The 18,534-nt window shown below is 40.2% G+C and overlaps 1 protein-coding gene across 4 annotated transcripts in view; it reads left to right on the forward strand.

The window, feature by feature from the left end:
- Positions 1-307: 307 nt before the first annotated feature.
- Positions 308-18,534, forward strand: part of LOC119557419 — a 74,412-nt gene continuing 56,185 nt past the window's right edge. For 2 of the 4 annotated variants that reach the window (XM_037870171.1, XM_037870169.1), the window contains exons 1-2: positions 315-1,175; positions 18,100-18,182. The gene's annotated coding sequence lies outside the window, so the exon portion shown is untranslated. Of the gene's footprint in view, positions 1,176-18,099; positions 18,183-18,534 lie in introns of all 4 variants that reach the window. The other 2 variants (XM_037870168.1, XM_037870170.1) reach the window with 2 other exon arrangements.

Genomic DNA, 18,534 nt, shown 5'->3' on the forward strand with positions numbered 1-18,534 from the left:
GTAGAGAGCAGTAAACTTTGGGAGGTATATATAAAATAGATGGCAGTACTTGAACAAAGAACTAAAAATTAGGCTTTTTCTTAAAGAAAATTTGCAATTATTTTTAATATGCTGAAAGTATTTACTGAAGATAAAAAGTTTTTCTAACAGTGGCTGCTCTGCCAAGTGTTGAGCTTAACATTTTGAATGGACCGAGTTCAGCGCTGTTCGAAGCCAGAAGTTCGATGCTTGCAGTTCGATAGCAACATGTTGCACGCAACGCGTCGGCGGCTAGCTCGGATTGGGTTGTGTTTTTCAACAGTTGGGTTTCCAGCTCGGCCGCGAAAAGTTGGAAATATCAGAGAATCCAGGGAGCTGTTCATAAAGTCCCAAAAATTCATTTTCGGATCGAAAGAAGTAAAAATATTACGAAAAATATTTTACAAAAGCCTTAAATTTATTTTGGGCAAGCAACAGTTATAATTTAAAGAAAAAAGAGAAGGAGGAGTAAAGTTTTTATCGCGCGCGGTTGTGCGTCGCTTTTCGTCTGCGATTTGGCGATTTACGATTCGAGATTAGCGATTGTTGTGGCCGATTCTGGGTTTATTCGAATTGAATTTCAACCGTCGGGAATTTTGCCAAACGCGAAAATGCAAGAGTTTTCAAATTAGCCGAACCCAAAGGACAGAAGCGTAAGGAATATTCGCCTTTTTCACGTGTTTGCTATCGCCCTCTCTTTCGGACGCGCGTGTGTTTGTGAATGTGCGTTATTATTTTTTTATCACTCCGATCAATCGAATAACACATCAAAAATTCCAGAAGGGAATAATATTTCGAGTGCCGTTTTTTTTGTTGTACCACCAAAATTATTACATTTTTTTATCGTGTTCAAGTGTGCTGTTTTATATTTTGGAAAATACAACAACCAATAGAGGGGAGAGGCAAATAAGAAAGGAGAAATAAGAAAAAACAAGTTGAAAGAAATTTAAAAAAAAACCGGATTCCCGACAGAAACAAAAACAACTAAAGAAGCAGCATCAAAGAGAAGAAAAGGAAGAAGCAGCAGCACAGGCTTCAACTTCCAGTATTTCCATTCGTTGTAGTTGTTGCGCACACGCACTGGAAGCCCCGAAGAGAGGAGGATCACTTCAGGCAGCTGCTCTCTCTCTCTCTGGAAAACTGGCGAAAAGGAGAAGGTGAGTGAAATGGTCTCTCTTTGGCCTCCTGTTTGCGTGGGTGCGAGCGAGATGGCGCAGTCGCAGCCGTTTTCCATAGTTTATTGGAATTGTTGTTGATTTGTTGTCGAAGATTTTAATACCCTTGCGAGGGTATTATGATTTCTCATAAAGTTCATATATTCTATATCTATATCACTAGATGTGTCTGTCCGTCCTTATCATATAGCTGCCATAGGAACGATCTGATATTTAATGTCAAAATAATACAAACACCGTTATATTTCGTTTTCGGTAGTGAATTGAAATGGAACATTATCTTACAATTTCTGAAATTAGTTTTTATTTTTCTAAAATACAATGCTCCCACGGGAACGACTTGCAAGGTTATAATAACTTTGGCTTGGCGAAGTTGGATTCCTTTCTTGTTGGATATATGGAATTCTATAATTGTTATCTAAATCTGTAAAAAATCAAGTAGGGATATATTTAAATGAATGTTCTAAGTGGTTCCAAAAATTTGTTTGCCCTTAAAAAAATTCGTATAAAACTTAATCCGAAGAATGAAAAATTGGAATTCGCAGATCTTGATGATCTTTGGAGGTTCCTTAAAAATCTAAAATCAAGAACAATATGTTTATTAAGTGTTGTTAAACAATTTGGTGGACCAACTTTGCGATTTCAGAGTGTTATGGGTTATGAAAATAATAATAATATTTTTTTATTAATATTAATAATATTATTCAGACCCCTGAGAGGGTTATATGTACATAGATGTAGTAAACCGGGCTCGCACGCCTCTATTTATTCTGGTTCTGATCGCATTTCACACTTGCTCTCTCTTTTTTGCCGTTTTTTTCCTTCCCAGTGTAAAATCGAAAGTTGTAGAACATAGAGAATAGTTTCTTGTCATCTTCAGTTCAGTTTTCTACTTTTCCCCTGCTGCTCCCATTTGTGGGGTGATTTACAGGGAAAGGTTTGGCAAAAAGATGGAAAAAGTCATTTCCAATAGTTGAGGTGTCTGGTGACCATAAAAACGGCTGACATAATGAGCTATAAAGAGGCACGAAGATGGTGAAAAAGCTCAGAAACTGAGTGGGGCATGCACACATATCTTGAACACTTTTTGTACTATAAGTATGTAAATATGCTTGGGGCGCCATGAAAAAAATATGAGAAGCAAATAAAAATGCGGTTGGCATTGCACTTTGCTTTGGTCGAGTTTTCCTCTGCCTTTCGCTCTCGTTTCTGGCCACTTTGTTACAGTTTTGCGATTTTGTACCCGACTAGGCCTACATATTTATATTAAATTTTAAGCTGCCCAGGGAGCACTTAATACTTAGCAGCGGGGCGCTAATTTAATGGGGAAATATATAAAAATTAAGTTAAAGTCGCGAGCTTGGCGAGCAAGAAGTTATACAATATAAATTGGATTATAAGCCCTATAAATTCATCTTATACTTAAAATCCATAGTTAATTTTTAATCAATGAAATACCACTAAGGATTGTTCAATACTCGATTTCGATTTCGAGCTTGTAATTCCGTTGATAGGCAATTGAGTTGAAATATCGATAACAGTGAGGCACCTCGTTTAATGCCGTTAATTGAATTAGCACCCGCACATAGATACGCACACCTACACACACTCAGCTACCTACTGACTAACAACAAAACGCCAGCGGCAACAACAAATTGGATTAATGCAAACGAATCGAATCGCCGAACAAGAAAGAGCAAGAAAAATGTGTAAAAACTACAAAATGGTAAAACGATGGTTTTTGATGCAAACAAATGGCTAAAACACAGCTACCAAAAAGCTCAGATACAGATACAGATACAGATACAAAATGTATCTTTCATAATCGACCTGGTCGAAAGACAGAGACACAGATAGAGGTATCAATGGAGAGAGAGAGGGAGATGGGGCGAACACGACATGATAATAACGGTTTCACAAATTTAGTTGTTTCTTTTTTTTGGCTCTGTTTTGTTACGTTTTGCTTTTCGACTGTCCTTTCACCCAGCATCTTCTTGGTTTTTTCCTTTTCCCATTTTACAACAGTATTTTGATTAGAACCTTGGTCGAACACCTCTCATGATGATGATACCCTCTAACTCCATTGACTTCCCCCACTTCCCCTTTTCCGTTTATTGGTTTTCATCGTTTTGGGTGATATTTTCTAGTGGCTTAACCATTGCTTTAATCGATTTTTTATTTACCAATGAACATGATGTGTTTTTCGTCTTCACTTATGATTTTTTGGCCATTACTATGTTGTATCTTTTGCATCTCAGCCAATTGAGTACTGCCGATTGGCAGTAAAACTGGCATTAGTAAATTTATTTATTTTCATCATTCATTTATCATTAAAATGTGCTTGAAATATTTAGCATAAATCTTTATTATTTGATCGATTTCCTTTTATTTGTAATGTGGTGTTTAGATCTCTATCACATTGTTTGCTATACTAGATAATACCACTGATCGGATCTATTGAATGATATATGGTTCAAGTTGCAGAAAATGATTTTGCTGATTAATAGCGAAGAAATGACATGTATAGTTATCAAATCCATCAAATTGGATGAGTTTGCAAGCCCGATTTCTTTGCGCTCTCCAATGTTGCAAGTAAATCGCCTCAAATTTCGCGGATCTGCGAAATTGTAGCTAAAATGCAAATTCATTATGCGGATATGACATGGATCCCTCCATTTGCCGCCCAAAAACAAAAAAGTCACGAACTTTTGTAGCTGAAATGCGAGATGTTCCAATGAAATTTAGAGTAAAGCGGAAAACGGGGTACAGTGAAGCTCATTAACAACAGCTGCTGTAACACAGCGTTAACAACGCACATCGAATATCAAAGAAAAAACCCAATAAATCTGCTGGCAATTTTTTGGGCCTTATAAAGACATCAATCCAAAATTGGGATGGAGCGTAGGGCTGGAAAATAATCAAATCAAATCAAAAATACATCAAAGTTTGTTTTGTGCTTTTTGTTTTCTGTTTAATTAGTCGATCGGGGGGCGCGTGTGTGGATAATGTTTTTATTTGCCAGCAGAGAGAGTAATAAGATCCCGGGGCATCGCGAAATTTGCACTTTCCCCTCGTTAAGGTTTCCAGATTCGACTAATGAAATAATGAAATCGCATTCACGTCGCCACTGAATGAAAGGGAATCGGAATCCGCATCTGAATGTAAATCTTCTCGCTGCCTGATTAATTGGGCAATCCGCGAAACTCTTAATTTGTCGCAGTCGCCGTTCATATCTTGCAGTTCACCACAAACAAAGGCCTAATTAACCGAAGGTTACTTTTACTTTAGTCGTCAATCGTTAGAGAATGCCTTGTTTTTAATTTCATTCAGTGGGTAATCGATTAAAGAGTGTTTAGATTCTATATTCGGCAATTAAGCGCACACATAATTCAGTGGTTAGCGTTGAGAGATTAATTACCCATTTGGAGTTACTTTAAACTTTAGCTTAAAAATGCTTGTTCGTCTGTTTTATTAATATCACAAGGAATCGAGTTTATGGCTTTGCGGTTAATTTAGCATTTGTTCTTGTGTTTCTATAGGGTAATTGTTCAACCTTAACTATCCTAAACTGAAAGGTTTTCTTAATCAGAAATTCAAGTAAATAAATAGTTCCTTTTTTGACAATATTTTTGCAATCGTATATCGAGATAATTACTGATATATCGAAACTATCGGCAGCTCTCTAGGTTAACCGACTAACATTAACGATCCCCTATCAAACTCAAATCTTTTCTTTATTTAAAATTCAAGGAAGTAATGGAGGTTCCTTCCATAACCATATTTCCGCAATTGTATATCTAGACAATCATTGAGTTATCGAAACTATCGGCAGTTTTGAACTATCGTCCATGTTGGCAAATCTTTGGCTTCTTTGCCCGATTTTTCTTTCTTCGAGGTGCCGTGTTCGCATTGTTGCAATTCTATATATAAAATGGAAGCGGAACCCCGGCACTTCTCACATCGTGCCACACGAAATGCTTGCCTCTGGTTAATTTTCGCCGTTTCGGATTTTTTAGGCTTCTTGTTTTTTTTTTTTTGCCGCTTTTCTTGAAGAAGTCGGAGAATGAGGAGGCTGAAACGGCGGCTAAATATAAAATTATTTGAAGCCAAGAGGCCGGCGAGGGGCCAAAAAGGGGGAAATAAGAAATAAAACCATGCAATGCCAGACAATTGAGGCAAGACAAGAAAAAAAGTAAAGTACAGAGAAACACACAATGAAATGCCATGAAAATGAAGCATCCGAAAAAGAGAAAAAGGCGTTGAAAAGCGGAGGGGGGGGGGCGAATAATAATAGGCGCAGTTTACAATAAATCAGCGAGCGAAAGGAAAATGCTTTATTTCTGCCACCTACCAAAATCTCGAAGCTCCAACCATTATCTTTTTGGTTTTCTTGGTAACATCTCTTGAGATTTTCTGCGGTTGCCGGGCAAGATTTCTTCGTCGTCCCTTGGTGTTGGTACTTCTGCCTAACTATGGATCTGAACCTGTATCTGTATCTGTATCTGTATCTGTGGCTATGGGAATTAGAGCCGAAGCCCAAGTCGGAGACCTTGAGACGTTGTCTTCGGACGTCTGGAGCTTCTGTCGCTGTAACAAATGCGAACACCAATGAAGTTTGTAAAATATCGTGTTGGGCACGTTTTTTTTTAAGGGGTTTTCATAGATTTTTTGGGACTGTGGGAGTTTATTGGTATAAAATTATGTATTTATTATTGACCTCCAATAAATTAATGAAAACACAGGAGTCGTTTCAAATAGTCACCCATCAATTGCAAAAAAGTTTTCCCTTTAAACGCATCCCCACGATTTTCACCGACAAAAAGTTGCGGAGTAATTGTTTGCCACTCGCCAACTTATGTTGTTGCCACATCTGTGCAACACGTGTGCCGCTGCTGTTGCATTTTGCTCCTTGCAAGGGTTAAACCCCTTTTTCCCCTTGCTGAAAACTAACGTTTTTGGGGGCGCTTTTGTGTCGCCCTTTTTTTTTTTTGTCGTCAAGTGCACTTTGCCAACTTCGCGTCAGAGTCCGAGTCCAAAAACTCCAAAGTCGTGTTCATGCACAGATACTTATATACAAATGCCGTATACAGCAGCGGCGAAGAAAATAGGTTCTCAAATGTGATTTGAATTTTATTTATTACTTTTTTTTGATTTCATAAATAAAATAAAATAAAGTGTAAATAATTTTAAATTCCTTAACGACCTGATTATAACAGGTTATATAAGTACCCTGTAATCGAATAATTACAAATAATTGATGGTAAGTGCTCCATCCGGATAAAAATATATTTTCAGAAGATGCCATTCCTAATATTTTGAGCCGGTCTGTTGAAGTTTTATGTTTGTGCATATGTGGTTGTTGTCGAGTGTTTTTTTTTTGTGTAATTAAAATAATAATGCGGTGTTCAGTGTTCAGAGTTGAAATTGGAGTTGGTGATGGGAGCGAAAAAACAGAGGTGGGGAGGGAAAATTATAGGGGGGTGTGCGTCTCGAGTGGGCGTGGTTGAGTTGCGGAGAGAACTTCGAGGTGGAGAATGCGGAGGAGGTGTGAATAATTTGGTGGCACATGTGTGCTCAGATGCTTTTTGCCCTGCAATTGTTGTTTAACCAGCGAGTTTTCCGGGGAACGGGAAATGGGGGTTCCACTTTTGTTTATTCTTTGCATTTGACTCTTGTTTTTCCGCTGGCTTTTATTCATTCTGCTCGTTTTTGCCTTGATTTCTTGTTTGGCATTTAGATTGCACCGCGTGTAACCCTCGGAATGGATTCTTCTGATGGCCTGGGATTTGGATTTGGACTCGGATTCGTATTCGTACTCGGATTTCAGGTGCGGTAATGGTGATAATGCTAATGGTAATGATGGCCACCGTGCGGTTGTTGTGGGTGGGAAAGTTGAGCGGGTGGTCCCATAAGATACAAAGATTGCGGGCTTGTAATATACTAAGAATTTATGATTACGCTTAATGGAATTTTATTACAAGTTAAGTGATGATTATATCAATTTTAAGTTAATTGAAGTTTATAAAATGATGGTTTCTATAGGAGCATTATATTAGTAGGTACCATCCATTAGGTTGATTATCCTTTAAAGCTCGAGTTCTACAACGCTAATCCTTTCCCCTCGGATTCTGTTCCTTCTCAACAAGTTGATTGCAACTCAAGAGGCCAAAAGGTGGTCAACCAGCGGACTTGAGAAGGCTAAGAAGGTGAGGTTGCGGCTTGCCAGTGGGCGTGGCGACCGCAAGTCCCAAACTAATAAGCGCATTCGACGCGGAAGCAACTTTAAGGCAATCGATGTGTTGGCATCTGTAATCAGAAGAAGCCAGATTTATAACGGTAACTTTTTAAAGACAGTGTGCTTAAGTTGAAAGAAACCAACGTTTCGTATAGATCAACAACTGGGAAATGCGATTAGCAATATGCAGATTAAGGTAGAAGAATCCTCTATTCATAAATATTGATTGATTCGAAAAGTAAAATCGTACCATAAAACAGATGTTCGAGAACAAGCAGAAAAAGCTGACAAGAGAAGAAAGCAATCGTTTTGCTAAAGAATTGCCAAGTGGGGATAGAAGAATCCGATCCAATTCATAAATATTGATTAAGTGCGGTTCAATGATTGATTCAAGTTGAAACCACAGTTGAAAATTGCCGGAGAAGAAGCAGCAGGAGAAAGAAGGGGGATCCCAACGAGGAAAATGAAGAGTTGATGCTGAGGAAAAAAATTTGCAAAGGCAACCGGTTTTAAGTTGTTTGCCGTTTGTTGTTGTTGTTGGCCTGGTGTTATGTGTATGCCTTAAACAAATTCCTGCTGTTGTAGGAATAACTTACGGCCAAACACAGAGGCGTGGAGCAAGGAGGGGGTATTCAGAGGGGGAGGAGCCGACAAGGGGCAACGCATGTTTCTTCTGCACGAAGACAAAAACCCCCAATGATGTTTTCAGTCTCCGGGAATGATCATTATGTCGGGGAGTTCGTGTGTCAGCAGTGTTTAATGAGTGCCTCCGTGGAACAAGATCTTGGAGAGGAATATTCTTGGGATTCTAGGTAATATATAGAATATTTGCGACTCCCTATTGTTTTGATTACATTGTATAAACAACAATATACTTCATAATCCCTGTGTTTATAGCATCAGCATCTGAGGTCATAAAGCCCAATTTAAAGTTGATCAGATGAAGCGATATAGAAACATAGATAGAAAGAGAGAGCTTAGAGCTGCGATTGTGATTGCATTTCAGGGTCATGCGATAGTCCCGAAATGGAGCCAGAAAGAAATCTTCGCATGCGTGCCACACGCGCAGACATTTCACCCTAGAAATGCCACAAGCTAACACACACTCTCGCACACAGTGCACTAGTGTGTGTTGCCAATTGAGGAGCTGGCAACATGCAATATGTGGCCACATACACACACATACAGTGGACACATAAACAAGGGGCTCCAGCCACATGCCACATTTCTTGCCACATTGCCACATGGGGCAGCACATCATCAGCAGGAGAAACAACGATGGCAATGCGAAAACGGCGAAGCCAGGATCTGAGGTAGTTGCAAAATACCCTGCAACACGATAAGAGGTGATTCCCAATAACCGAACATCATACTGAAAAGCCAAACTGCTTCGAGGATGCATCCAAAGAAAGTATACAAAAAATATTTTCTTAAATCATTCATCTAATATATAATTTCCATTGTTCACCTTATCTAGCTACATGATGTACATATTTGGTATTCCCGAACATCCATTAGAAACACCCCAAGCTTAAGGTAACATACAAGATATAGGAGATCTACCCCGAACGCGAAGAGTCTCTTCTTGTGGCGTCTTCTGCAGTCTTCTGCTGTCTCTTCCCGTTTCTCTGGTTTGGTTTACTTTGGCACTTGGGGCAGGTTTGTTGTGAGCATCATCTCCTCCGTGTCTCGCACATTGTACAACCGGTAACTGAAACTGAACTGAAAAAACAGAAGAAAAACGAGCTGCTCCTGCGGTTTGGGGGCATGGAATGGAAGGAGAAGGGGAAAAAAGGGGTTTAGAAGAGGGTTGAAGAGTGCTGACCCAAGTGTCGGCATCTTTTCGTGTTCCATTCCGTTTAGTTCTGACACGGCTGCAGTGGGTTTTGTGGTTGTGGAATTGGAACGGGAACGGAGTTGAAAAGATGTTGCAACTGAAATTGTGGCACATTTGTGGTGTTTGGTGTTAGGGCTAAAAAGAGGAACAAAATATTTTAAAATATATATGATTCTTAAACTATAAGTAGAACCAATGTTTTTTGTTATTTTCTAGATTTAAGTTTATTTTGCTCCACAGTGGCAGTTCCGTTTTTCGTACTCCCCATTTATTAAGTTGAATATTTTCCGTCTCCGACTATTCCTTTTCCTTATTTTCAATTTTTCAGGGCGAGACTGCACCTTTTAAAGCCGTCTGCCTTGACAAAAAAATGCGAACGGAGGGCAAATTGCCAAAAAGCTTTTTGCTGCTGTGGCTGCAGCTCTGCATTTTGGACTACGACTTCAGCTTGGGCTTTAGATTGAAGTGCAGGGAGCCCGGGGCTTGTCAACGCTTAAAAGTCCACCCCCGGCTTTTCGCCCCGCCCCCGTTTATGCAAATGCACGTGGAAATATTCAAAATATTTTCATTTTTTGCTCCCTTTTTTCCATAGTTGCTTTCAATTTCCCAGGCAGAGAGCAAGAGGCTGTCCCCCCTGCACTCCGAGCTTCCCCCACTAAGCTCATCGACGTTTTTTCGATTATTGCGCATACTTTCGCCCCCGTCGATGACGCTATGCCGATGAAGCTGATGTTTCGCCGCCTTATTTTCTCTTTACTTTTTGCTGTCGGTTTTTCTGCTTTGTTTTCGGCTCGAAATTTGTCATCGCCTGAAAAATGCCTCCTCTTTTCGGCCCGCTGTCCCCTGGGGAGTAAATGCAGCCTGAAAGGAAGTGGGTGCAACAAAACTAGGAGGGACCACCATGGGTTTGTAGCTCCTAACTTGAAATACCCTTTCCCTTACCCGAAAGACAAATTAGTAAATTTGCAGTTACTCAAGTTGATTATATTTTAAAATACTACAAGTTACCAAGGTTAGAAAGTTGTTTCTTACACCAAAATAATTTAAAAAGTGATTAATCAAATTGTAATTCTCTCTTTTTGGATTTCAAAGCATATTCAAGAGTATAATCGGATAAAATAAAATTTCAATTTTACAGATACAGTCTCTTTGTAAATATCAACAAAAACTGTGACTACCTAATCGATCTTGATATTTTCCTAGTCGGATTGTTGCTGAAATCAATACATCCCTTGCTGTAAAAAAGAGTATCGAAAGCAAAAGCAGATTATATTGACAAAGCGCGGAGCGAAATTGAGGCAGTCGATGGGGACCATGGTAGACTTATTACACTGCAACCAAAATGTGGCGGAGGCGGTGGATGCGATGAGAAGGGGAAGGGGGCAGGGGGCTCGGTCTGTGTGCATTGAGGCGCATCCGTTTGAAGCGCTCTTTGTGCTCGCCTCTTTTGGCTCGATTGTAGCTTCTTCGGAAAAGAAAAATACAGAGACCCGTCTTCTTTTTCGGACCCCTCAAATACCGCACCCATGTAGGTCGTCTGTTCGCCGCGTTTTGCTACGAGTGAAAATTGCATTGCCATCGATGGACGGTTATAAAATTTCATGATTTTCGTATCTCCCCCACCAGGCGAAAAAAATACAAACAAAGTGAAACTGCGGGTGGATCCCAGTTGTTTTTTAGCAGAGGTTCCCAGTGGCGGCCGATCCCATCCGACGATCGATAAAATTGTCGAGTCATAGTTGCTTGATTGGAGTGTGGGTTCATTAGACTTATGCAATCGTCTCGCATTTAACCGTAAATAGAGGGCTAATAGGAGAATCCATAAATGGATCGATTGTTGTATCCCTATACCCGAAAGTCCCGAGGATCGCATTCATCGATTACTATTTTTCAGTTGTTTCTGAGCTATCACATCATAACATAATGAAAATAACATAAATATTTTCAAGTGATCATCCCAGGGGATCTCTAGATCGCTCTTCGCATTTAACAGTAAATGGAAATCCGGTAATAAGACAATACATAAATGGTCGCCGATTATTACTTTTTAAAGTATTTCTCAGCTATCATCACACTTATGAATCACTGATCACTAAATGATAAGTGATAGGCAAATATCCCTAATGTGTTCCCAAACATATGTATTTTAAAGTGATTATCCCATGATCTCGAGATCGATCCATCCACTTTCCGCTGTTGATCGACTCTCTGACCACTTTCCTCGTCTGCAGTGCATCTTGTGAAGATCGAAGACGGCCAGTGATCAGCTGGATCAACGAGATGATCTCAAGTGCAGCGGAAAGTCATTATCACGGCGGGATCCCCCCGAGATCGGACTTATTGAGCCGTGGCTTTGCAACTCGCATGACGCTCACCAATTCGCATGCCACGTTCCCAGTCGGTTTCCAGTTGGACCAAAACATAGACAATTGCTCAATTAGACAGCCCTGACCCGAGTCAACCAACCGATATGTGCAAATCTGGCCGAACATGATCCGGATGTATTTGTTGTATGTTCGCCAAGTTAAGAGTGCGGCCCAAGTTTTCTTTTATATGCTATTTGCCCCGACTTAATTGCCACATGTATGCCTGCATGTATGTATGTGCATATGGCCCAGGGGCCAATGGTCAGCGACCCATAAACCAATCTCCCCCAACCGAATGTATGGAAATGTTAAAAATCATTTAGCAGGTATGAAAGGGGTCTGATGTTATTCAACTAAACAAAAAATGAATCATTTTTTCATTTGGGAGCTGGGTTGCTATCTTTTTCTCGGTAGCAACTAATAAACTGCCAGGTTGTCTTTTCATATAATTCTTATCGCAGTTAACAAAGACGTACAATGGGTATCTTGCAGTCGTCCAACTCAAGCCGGGCACTTCTACTCATTTGCCATAATTTATACGACGCTCGGGTGTATAAAGTCTATTTTATATATTTTTGCCTATATGTGGAAATTCATCTCAAGCTCGAGCTCTAATTTTCAGGCACGAAAGCGATGACTTCGTTTCATTTCGCTTCTTTTCGTTTCGTTTATCTGCCCGCCATATCGCTCATTGTTTTTTTTTTTTTTTGGTTTTTGGGGGCTAGAAGGGGGAAAGTTGCACAAGGCAACTTCATTTTCATTTCCATTTCCATCTTCATCTCGAGAGCGCCGCCATGATAGATAGCTATATAGGTTTTTAAGTCATAAAAGAGCGAACAATATTGAGAAACTTTTACTTTTCAATGCAAATAACAGTGGCGTGGAGGATTGAGGGTTTTTCCCGCAGCTGCCAATCCCCGAAAACGTTTAATTTGCAGTCACAATTGGAGGCAGCCAGTTGTCAGTTCGAATTTTGGCCAAAATGCAAAATGTAAACAGAAAATTGCGACCGCAACAGGCGCAGTTTTTCCCATTTTTCCCCCCGCTTTTCCCCACTTTGACCCCCGTTGTATCCTTGGCTCCTTTGTACAGCTGCTGCAAGACAAAGACGGTAGATTTATTGCCCAACCAAACCACAATGGCACTCCCGATCCCCCTCCTCAATTTTGGGTGCATGTTTTTTGAGGCCGCTCCAAGTTTTCGGTTTTCAGTTTTCAGTTTTTTTTTCGCTTTTCATTTTATGGGTTCGGAGAACTCCCCCAGAGGGGAGCTAACAGCGTTAAAAGGCCCGGCGAGAAATGTCAAAAGTGACAAGCCCTCCCACCTTTGCATTTTGGGCGGAACAACAGGGGAAATTGAGATAGGTCGCGGCAAAGGCAAAGGCTTCCCGCAAATGCAATTTTCGCTGGAGGTTGCAATTTCCACTTGGAGGCCAGCCAAAAGGGAAAAGCCAATTGAAAAAACGATCCTCGATTCGATGGATAGCTTAGTGGAAATAACGAAAATCAATGGAAAATATTATAATATTTTAATTGGATCTTATTCATGACAGGCTGAAACATTTTTTAAGCCTTAGATACCTGAAATTACCGCTGGTCTGCACACACACAAATGTTTATGGTATTATGTGCCAACCTCTGATCTGTACCCACTGAAAAATACTTAAACTCCATATCCATGTGCGTTATTTATATTTGAAATCCCATTATTTGTAAGCTGTCTAAACATTAAAAACGCTCCTTTACTCCCGTTTCTGCAACTTCTGACGTTTTCACCTGCGTTTGCTCCCCTCTGTCCACAAAGTCGCCGCCACACCCCCTCTCAATCCGCCGCCCCTTAACATATTTGTGCAGCACAAACAGTTAAGCAGCTTATCAGCGGGGAAAGGGGTTAAACCGCAGGCGTCAAGTGGAGGGATTGGGACTCCGATTCAGATTCAGATTCAGGTTCCGACTCGGATTCAGATTGGTCTGTCTGCTGCGGTTGGGTCTCCGGGTTTTGGGTTTTGGTTTTCGGTTTTTGGCTTTCGGTTTAGCTATGGTCAACAGGGGACATTGGAACCCAATTCTGCACAGACAAAAAATATGGCTCGATTAGCAAGGCACATATTGTGTCAAATCTAAGATGAAAACTCTCCTAAACCGAAAAGAAACCAAGTTTAAAATTTCGCCTCAGCTAATATTGGTTACCTTAGGTAATTTTATGGGTGCTTATAACGTGTATCGTCTCAGCAAACATTATTTTTCCCCGTGCAGACACGCTCTTAACATTAATTTCGGTTTTTTGTCGTGCAAAACCAAGCTGTTTATTTGCTCTGCTTATGAATAATTTGCATTTGGACACTTTTGTCAGCGATTGTCGGACTGAAATCAGCTGGGACGCAGGATTTGGGATTTAATAGATTGAGATTTCTGGAGGATTTGCCTGACTTGCGATACAAGATTTGGGGGGATTTGGATTCTGAATTCGGAATTCTGGCCATGATAAATCGCCTTGGAAATGTTGGTTTGCGTTGGTCATTTGTTTGCGCCACGCCCCCGGAAAAACTGGTTTCCCGACTGGGAGTATTGGCATCCATCAGGTTGGGTTTCCGTTTTTCGAACTGGTTCTCGTTGCGGGCTCCCTAAACTTGCAGTGAAAACCTGAAGCTGATTGACTGGCTGCCCGCCCACTCGTGGAAAGCCCACTGGAACCGTTCTAATTTGACCCCAATCGGGCGGGGGAAAACTATGGACTGTATTACAAATAACCCAAAGGCAAATAGCCAGCCAGTTTGAGTCTTTGCCATAACATTTACATCATGAGTCGGAAAACGCCTTTGTTTTCTGCCACCCTTTTTGCGGATATACTTATATGAACCATTCCAAGCAAATCGCTTACACATCCAGGACGACCAGATACAATATCTCAAAGATACTCGTCTTTTTTTCGTTTTTTTGCTAAGCAAAAAAACCCGAAAAGGAAATGCGACAGCAAATAACAGAATATCTGTCTGGTATGAAAACCTTCTCAAACCTTTTCAAGACAATTTATAACAATTCCCTTTACCATTTACTGGGCACGCCCACCGCCCAACGCCTTACGATTTCCCTCCGCCGAAATTTTGCACTATTGAATAATTTCGTTGCTTTGGTTGCGTCTGCCGTAAACGATTACGAAGGCTATAATAAATAAATGTTTGGCGATGAGGGACACACAAAAAAGAAAATCCCAACGCCCCAAACCCCTTGCAAAGTCATGGCCAACGAATTATTATTGAAAATGCAAATGAAAATGCCTGAAAATGTTTGGGTCCACAGACACAAGTGCGTGGGTGGTGGTCAGGCAAGGTCAGGACCATTTTCCCCGAGTTTCCCCGTTTTCCCCGAGCGACCCTCATAACGGAAGGACTAAAGATAAACAGCCTGCGATTGCGTTTTGTTATTTTTTTTTGTGTATTTCCCGGCCCAAAAACTGTGTTTTTAGACCCTTCCCCAGGGAAAATTCGTAGGGGTGCGGGTTTGAAATTGCATAAGTGAAGTGATTTGCCGCCTCCGTTTATTGAGTTTCAGGAAGGGAATAAAGATTTGGGCGTAATATAGGGGCTAATTGATGGATCTCTATGCCCAAAGATTTGTTTAACTATTATATAAATAACCCCTCACTTTGATCAAATCAACGGCATTCTACAAGCGGCAGTGTATTTATATACTTTTATGAAACAGCTATATAGTATGGTAATGCAACTTGTAAATTCTTCCCTATACATTGCCTGCATAATACTGTGGCAAATTGTTGCCTGATTGTTTGAGTATTTTATAATTTGTTCAGGGGGCTTTCAGAATAAACATATTCTAATTTAAAATAATATTACAATGGTTCCGCATTTCCCATCACAATAAATTTAGCAGCCCTTTGCCTTGTTTTCTTGAAATTAAAGCGCCAACTCGCATGGTTTAATTGCGTTCGCTCCCAATCCAATGCCATTTGCCTCTTCTAATGGCAATTGCAGTTTCAATTGCCGGGGCCGCACCCCTACCGCCCACCCCTTTTCCATTTTGAGAGCCTCATCATTAATTAAACACTTAATTAAAACTGCAGCCGTCAAGCAAACGCAGCGAACCATGGGAAAAAGGCGGGGGAAACGGGACTGGCGGCGCAAATTGATTAGATGTCATCGCTTTCAACCGTTTTCCAAATAATCGACAACACTGAAAACACATTTCAAATGCCAACCGCAAAACCAACAACCGCCAACAACAACGCGGGCAATCCAAACGAACATTTAATGCTGGATAATCGCGTTAATAAACATTTGAAATTAACGCAAAACTTTCATTTTTCAGCGCCGAATTTTAGAAATACCCTCCCCTCGATGTGGAATTTTCGGGCTTTTTCTGTGCTATGATAGGTATCAAAAGTTTTATAACAATCGCTTCCACGAGATGATAATGAGTTCAATTGCACGAAATGAAATGAAATGTCGGAAATCGGCGAATGAAATGGAATGGAAATGATTTGAAATGTGCAGGATATGAAAATGGAGTGGAAATGGAGAAATAATAGGCATAAAACATGATGGTATTGATGTTTCAAGGACTTGGATTGAGAACCAAAATAACATTTCATATAGTTCATTTAAAAGGGAAACAAAATTTCTTTGGGGACGGATATAGATTCCTATTTTTGACCGGGGTTCCTGGACGGAATGGAAATTATTGGAAATGTGCCGGATAGGGAAATGGAGTGGAAATGAGTGAAATAATAAACACAAAAAATGATGATATTCATGTTTTTATAGCTGCAACCCTTTGAATTTCTATACAATTTTGAAAAACACTTTTCTTGGGGATAGACGTAGTTTTCTGTTTTTGAAATGGGTTCGTGAACGGACAAATTGACTTCGTATTTTTGGGCAAGAATCTACCAGTTAACAGCTAACGAGATATTTATGTTTTATTTTTCAAAAATTTTACTGTCTGAATGCGATTCCGATTCACATATTCTCACTGCGCTGGACATATGCTGCCAGCTGTGAAAGCACTCATAGTTAACCCTCTATCGCCCACTGCGCCATGAAATTTTGAATTAATTTTCAGCTGCATTAGAAACACAAAAAGGAAAACAAACACAGCACAAGAAAAAAATGGCAAAATGCAATTTTCACTTTTTTAAACATAATAAACAAAAACCCGTGGCTCACTTGACTGAATGACTGACTGGGCCAACTCATACATGCATAGATTCATACATACATATGCAAACATTGCGCATACGACGCGTGTGGCAAAAGTAAAATGAAAAGTCTCTCCCTGGTGTGTGTGCGAAAATTGTGAAAAGCGTATTTGGAGCAGAAAATGTAGTGTCTGCCCACTCCCCACTCCTCACTTTTGTATATCTATATGTGTATATATTTTTTTTGGGGCCGCGCATTTGGTATATGCCCGAGATTTTTGATTTTTCTCCTTTCCCATGTTTACTTATTTTCTTTTTGCCTCGCCGATTTTTCCACCTTTCACGTGACGAACAGAGAGTGAGTAGATAGAACCCCTGATAAGACCCGTAGTCGTAAATAGGCGAAAGATAAGATTGCAGGGCTGTCTGTCTTAGCTCAAAAATAAGCAGCGATTACCAGTCCGAATCAGGGGTGAATTCGTGGGAATCTCTAGACGAGCTATTAAAATTAACTACCTGTATTTGCCCACATTATTTTCGGTTATTTTCGACTAGATCTATTTGCGTTAGTTCCTAGTTCTCAAAGCCTTGTGGAAAAATCCAAACGCCGCACACAAAAGCAGATAAGGAAATTAGCTTAGACCCTTATCTAATCCATATCTGCTGCGCGGCTTCCTGATAAGTGCGCAAGTTGCTAGATCGTTAGAGGTAGCTATAAAAGCAGCCTTATCGGCAAGCGCAGGTGTTTTTCATTGACTATTTGGGGTAATTACCAAAATCTTTACAATTTTAGTTGATATCAGTTAAAAAGAACGTAACTGTAAATGCTAAGATAGGTAATATGTGCTAAGAAATAACTTTTTATGACATTACTCGCCTATTTCGAAATCCATTACTTATCAAATTGATAATGTAAACCAAGGAATTGTAATCAACTGCTGATTACTATTCAGGGACGGAAGTCATATAGTTTCAAAACTTGTCTTTCTATGTACCATTAGACTTATGTTTAAAGACGTTAGTTAGCTTCCCTTATTGACTCTCAAGTATTATCATTGCTACGAATTCATGAACTACATTTTTTACCCAACTATTGCGGTTTGACTCACTGATGATTATAGTTGCGTTTATAGAAAACCATTAGCTTTAAATCAGCTACTGGTTAGCAAAGGCGTGTGTGATCGGTAAGTGGTGCAACACTGATTCATCGGTTCACTTGATAGCGACCTTTTTACGATGAATGGATTAATTAACGATAATTGAGCTCGACCGGCAATAAATGTTTGTTTCTCCATTTGTTTGTTTGCTTTGCAGATCGCTACGGGGAGAATCGACAGTATAATCGACGGCATATCAGGCACATCAGCAGCAGCGGCAGCATACGTCGCTAATTGCAAGTAAGCCATCAACTATAATTTCTAAATGCATAGATATACACATTGTTATACATCGGGTGGGGCGGGGGGTTTGGGTGAGGAGGGGGGTAGTCGAGTGGAAAGCTCTCCCCAGAAAACAACACTCGATGTAAATCGCATAACACGACATCCGAAGGCGATGGCGACAGCTTGCTTGACTAGCTCAAAGTCCGGCAAAAACAAAAACAAAAACATCCATGCCTGTAGAGGGGCACTGAAAAAAATTACGTTTCGCAAGTTCAGTCAGTCAGAATGGGATTGCTCTTGAGTTTTTAAATATTATTTTGAAGCAGTACTTCAGATTATAAATCATTTCTCGCAGTGGATCGAAGCA

Source organism: Drosophila subpulchrella, chromosome X (assembly GCF_014743375.2).
Source record: "Drosophila subpulchrella strain 33 F10 #4 breed RU33 chromosome X, RU_Dsub_v1.1 Primary Assembly, whole genome shotgun sequence".
Lineage (NCBI taxonomy): Eukaryota > Metazoa > Arthropoda > Insecta > Diptera > Drosophilidae > Drosophila > Drosophila subpulchrella.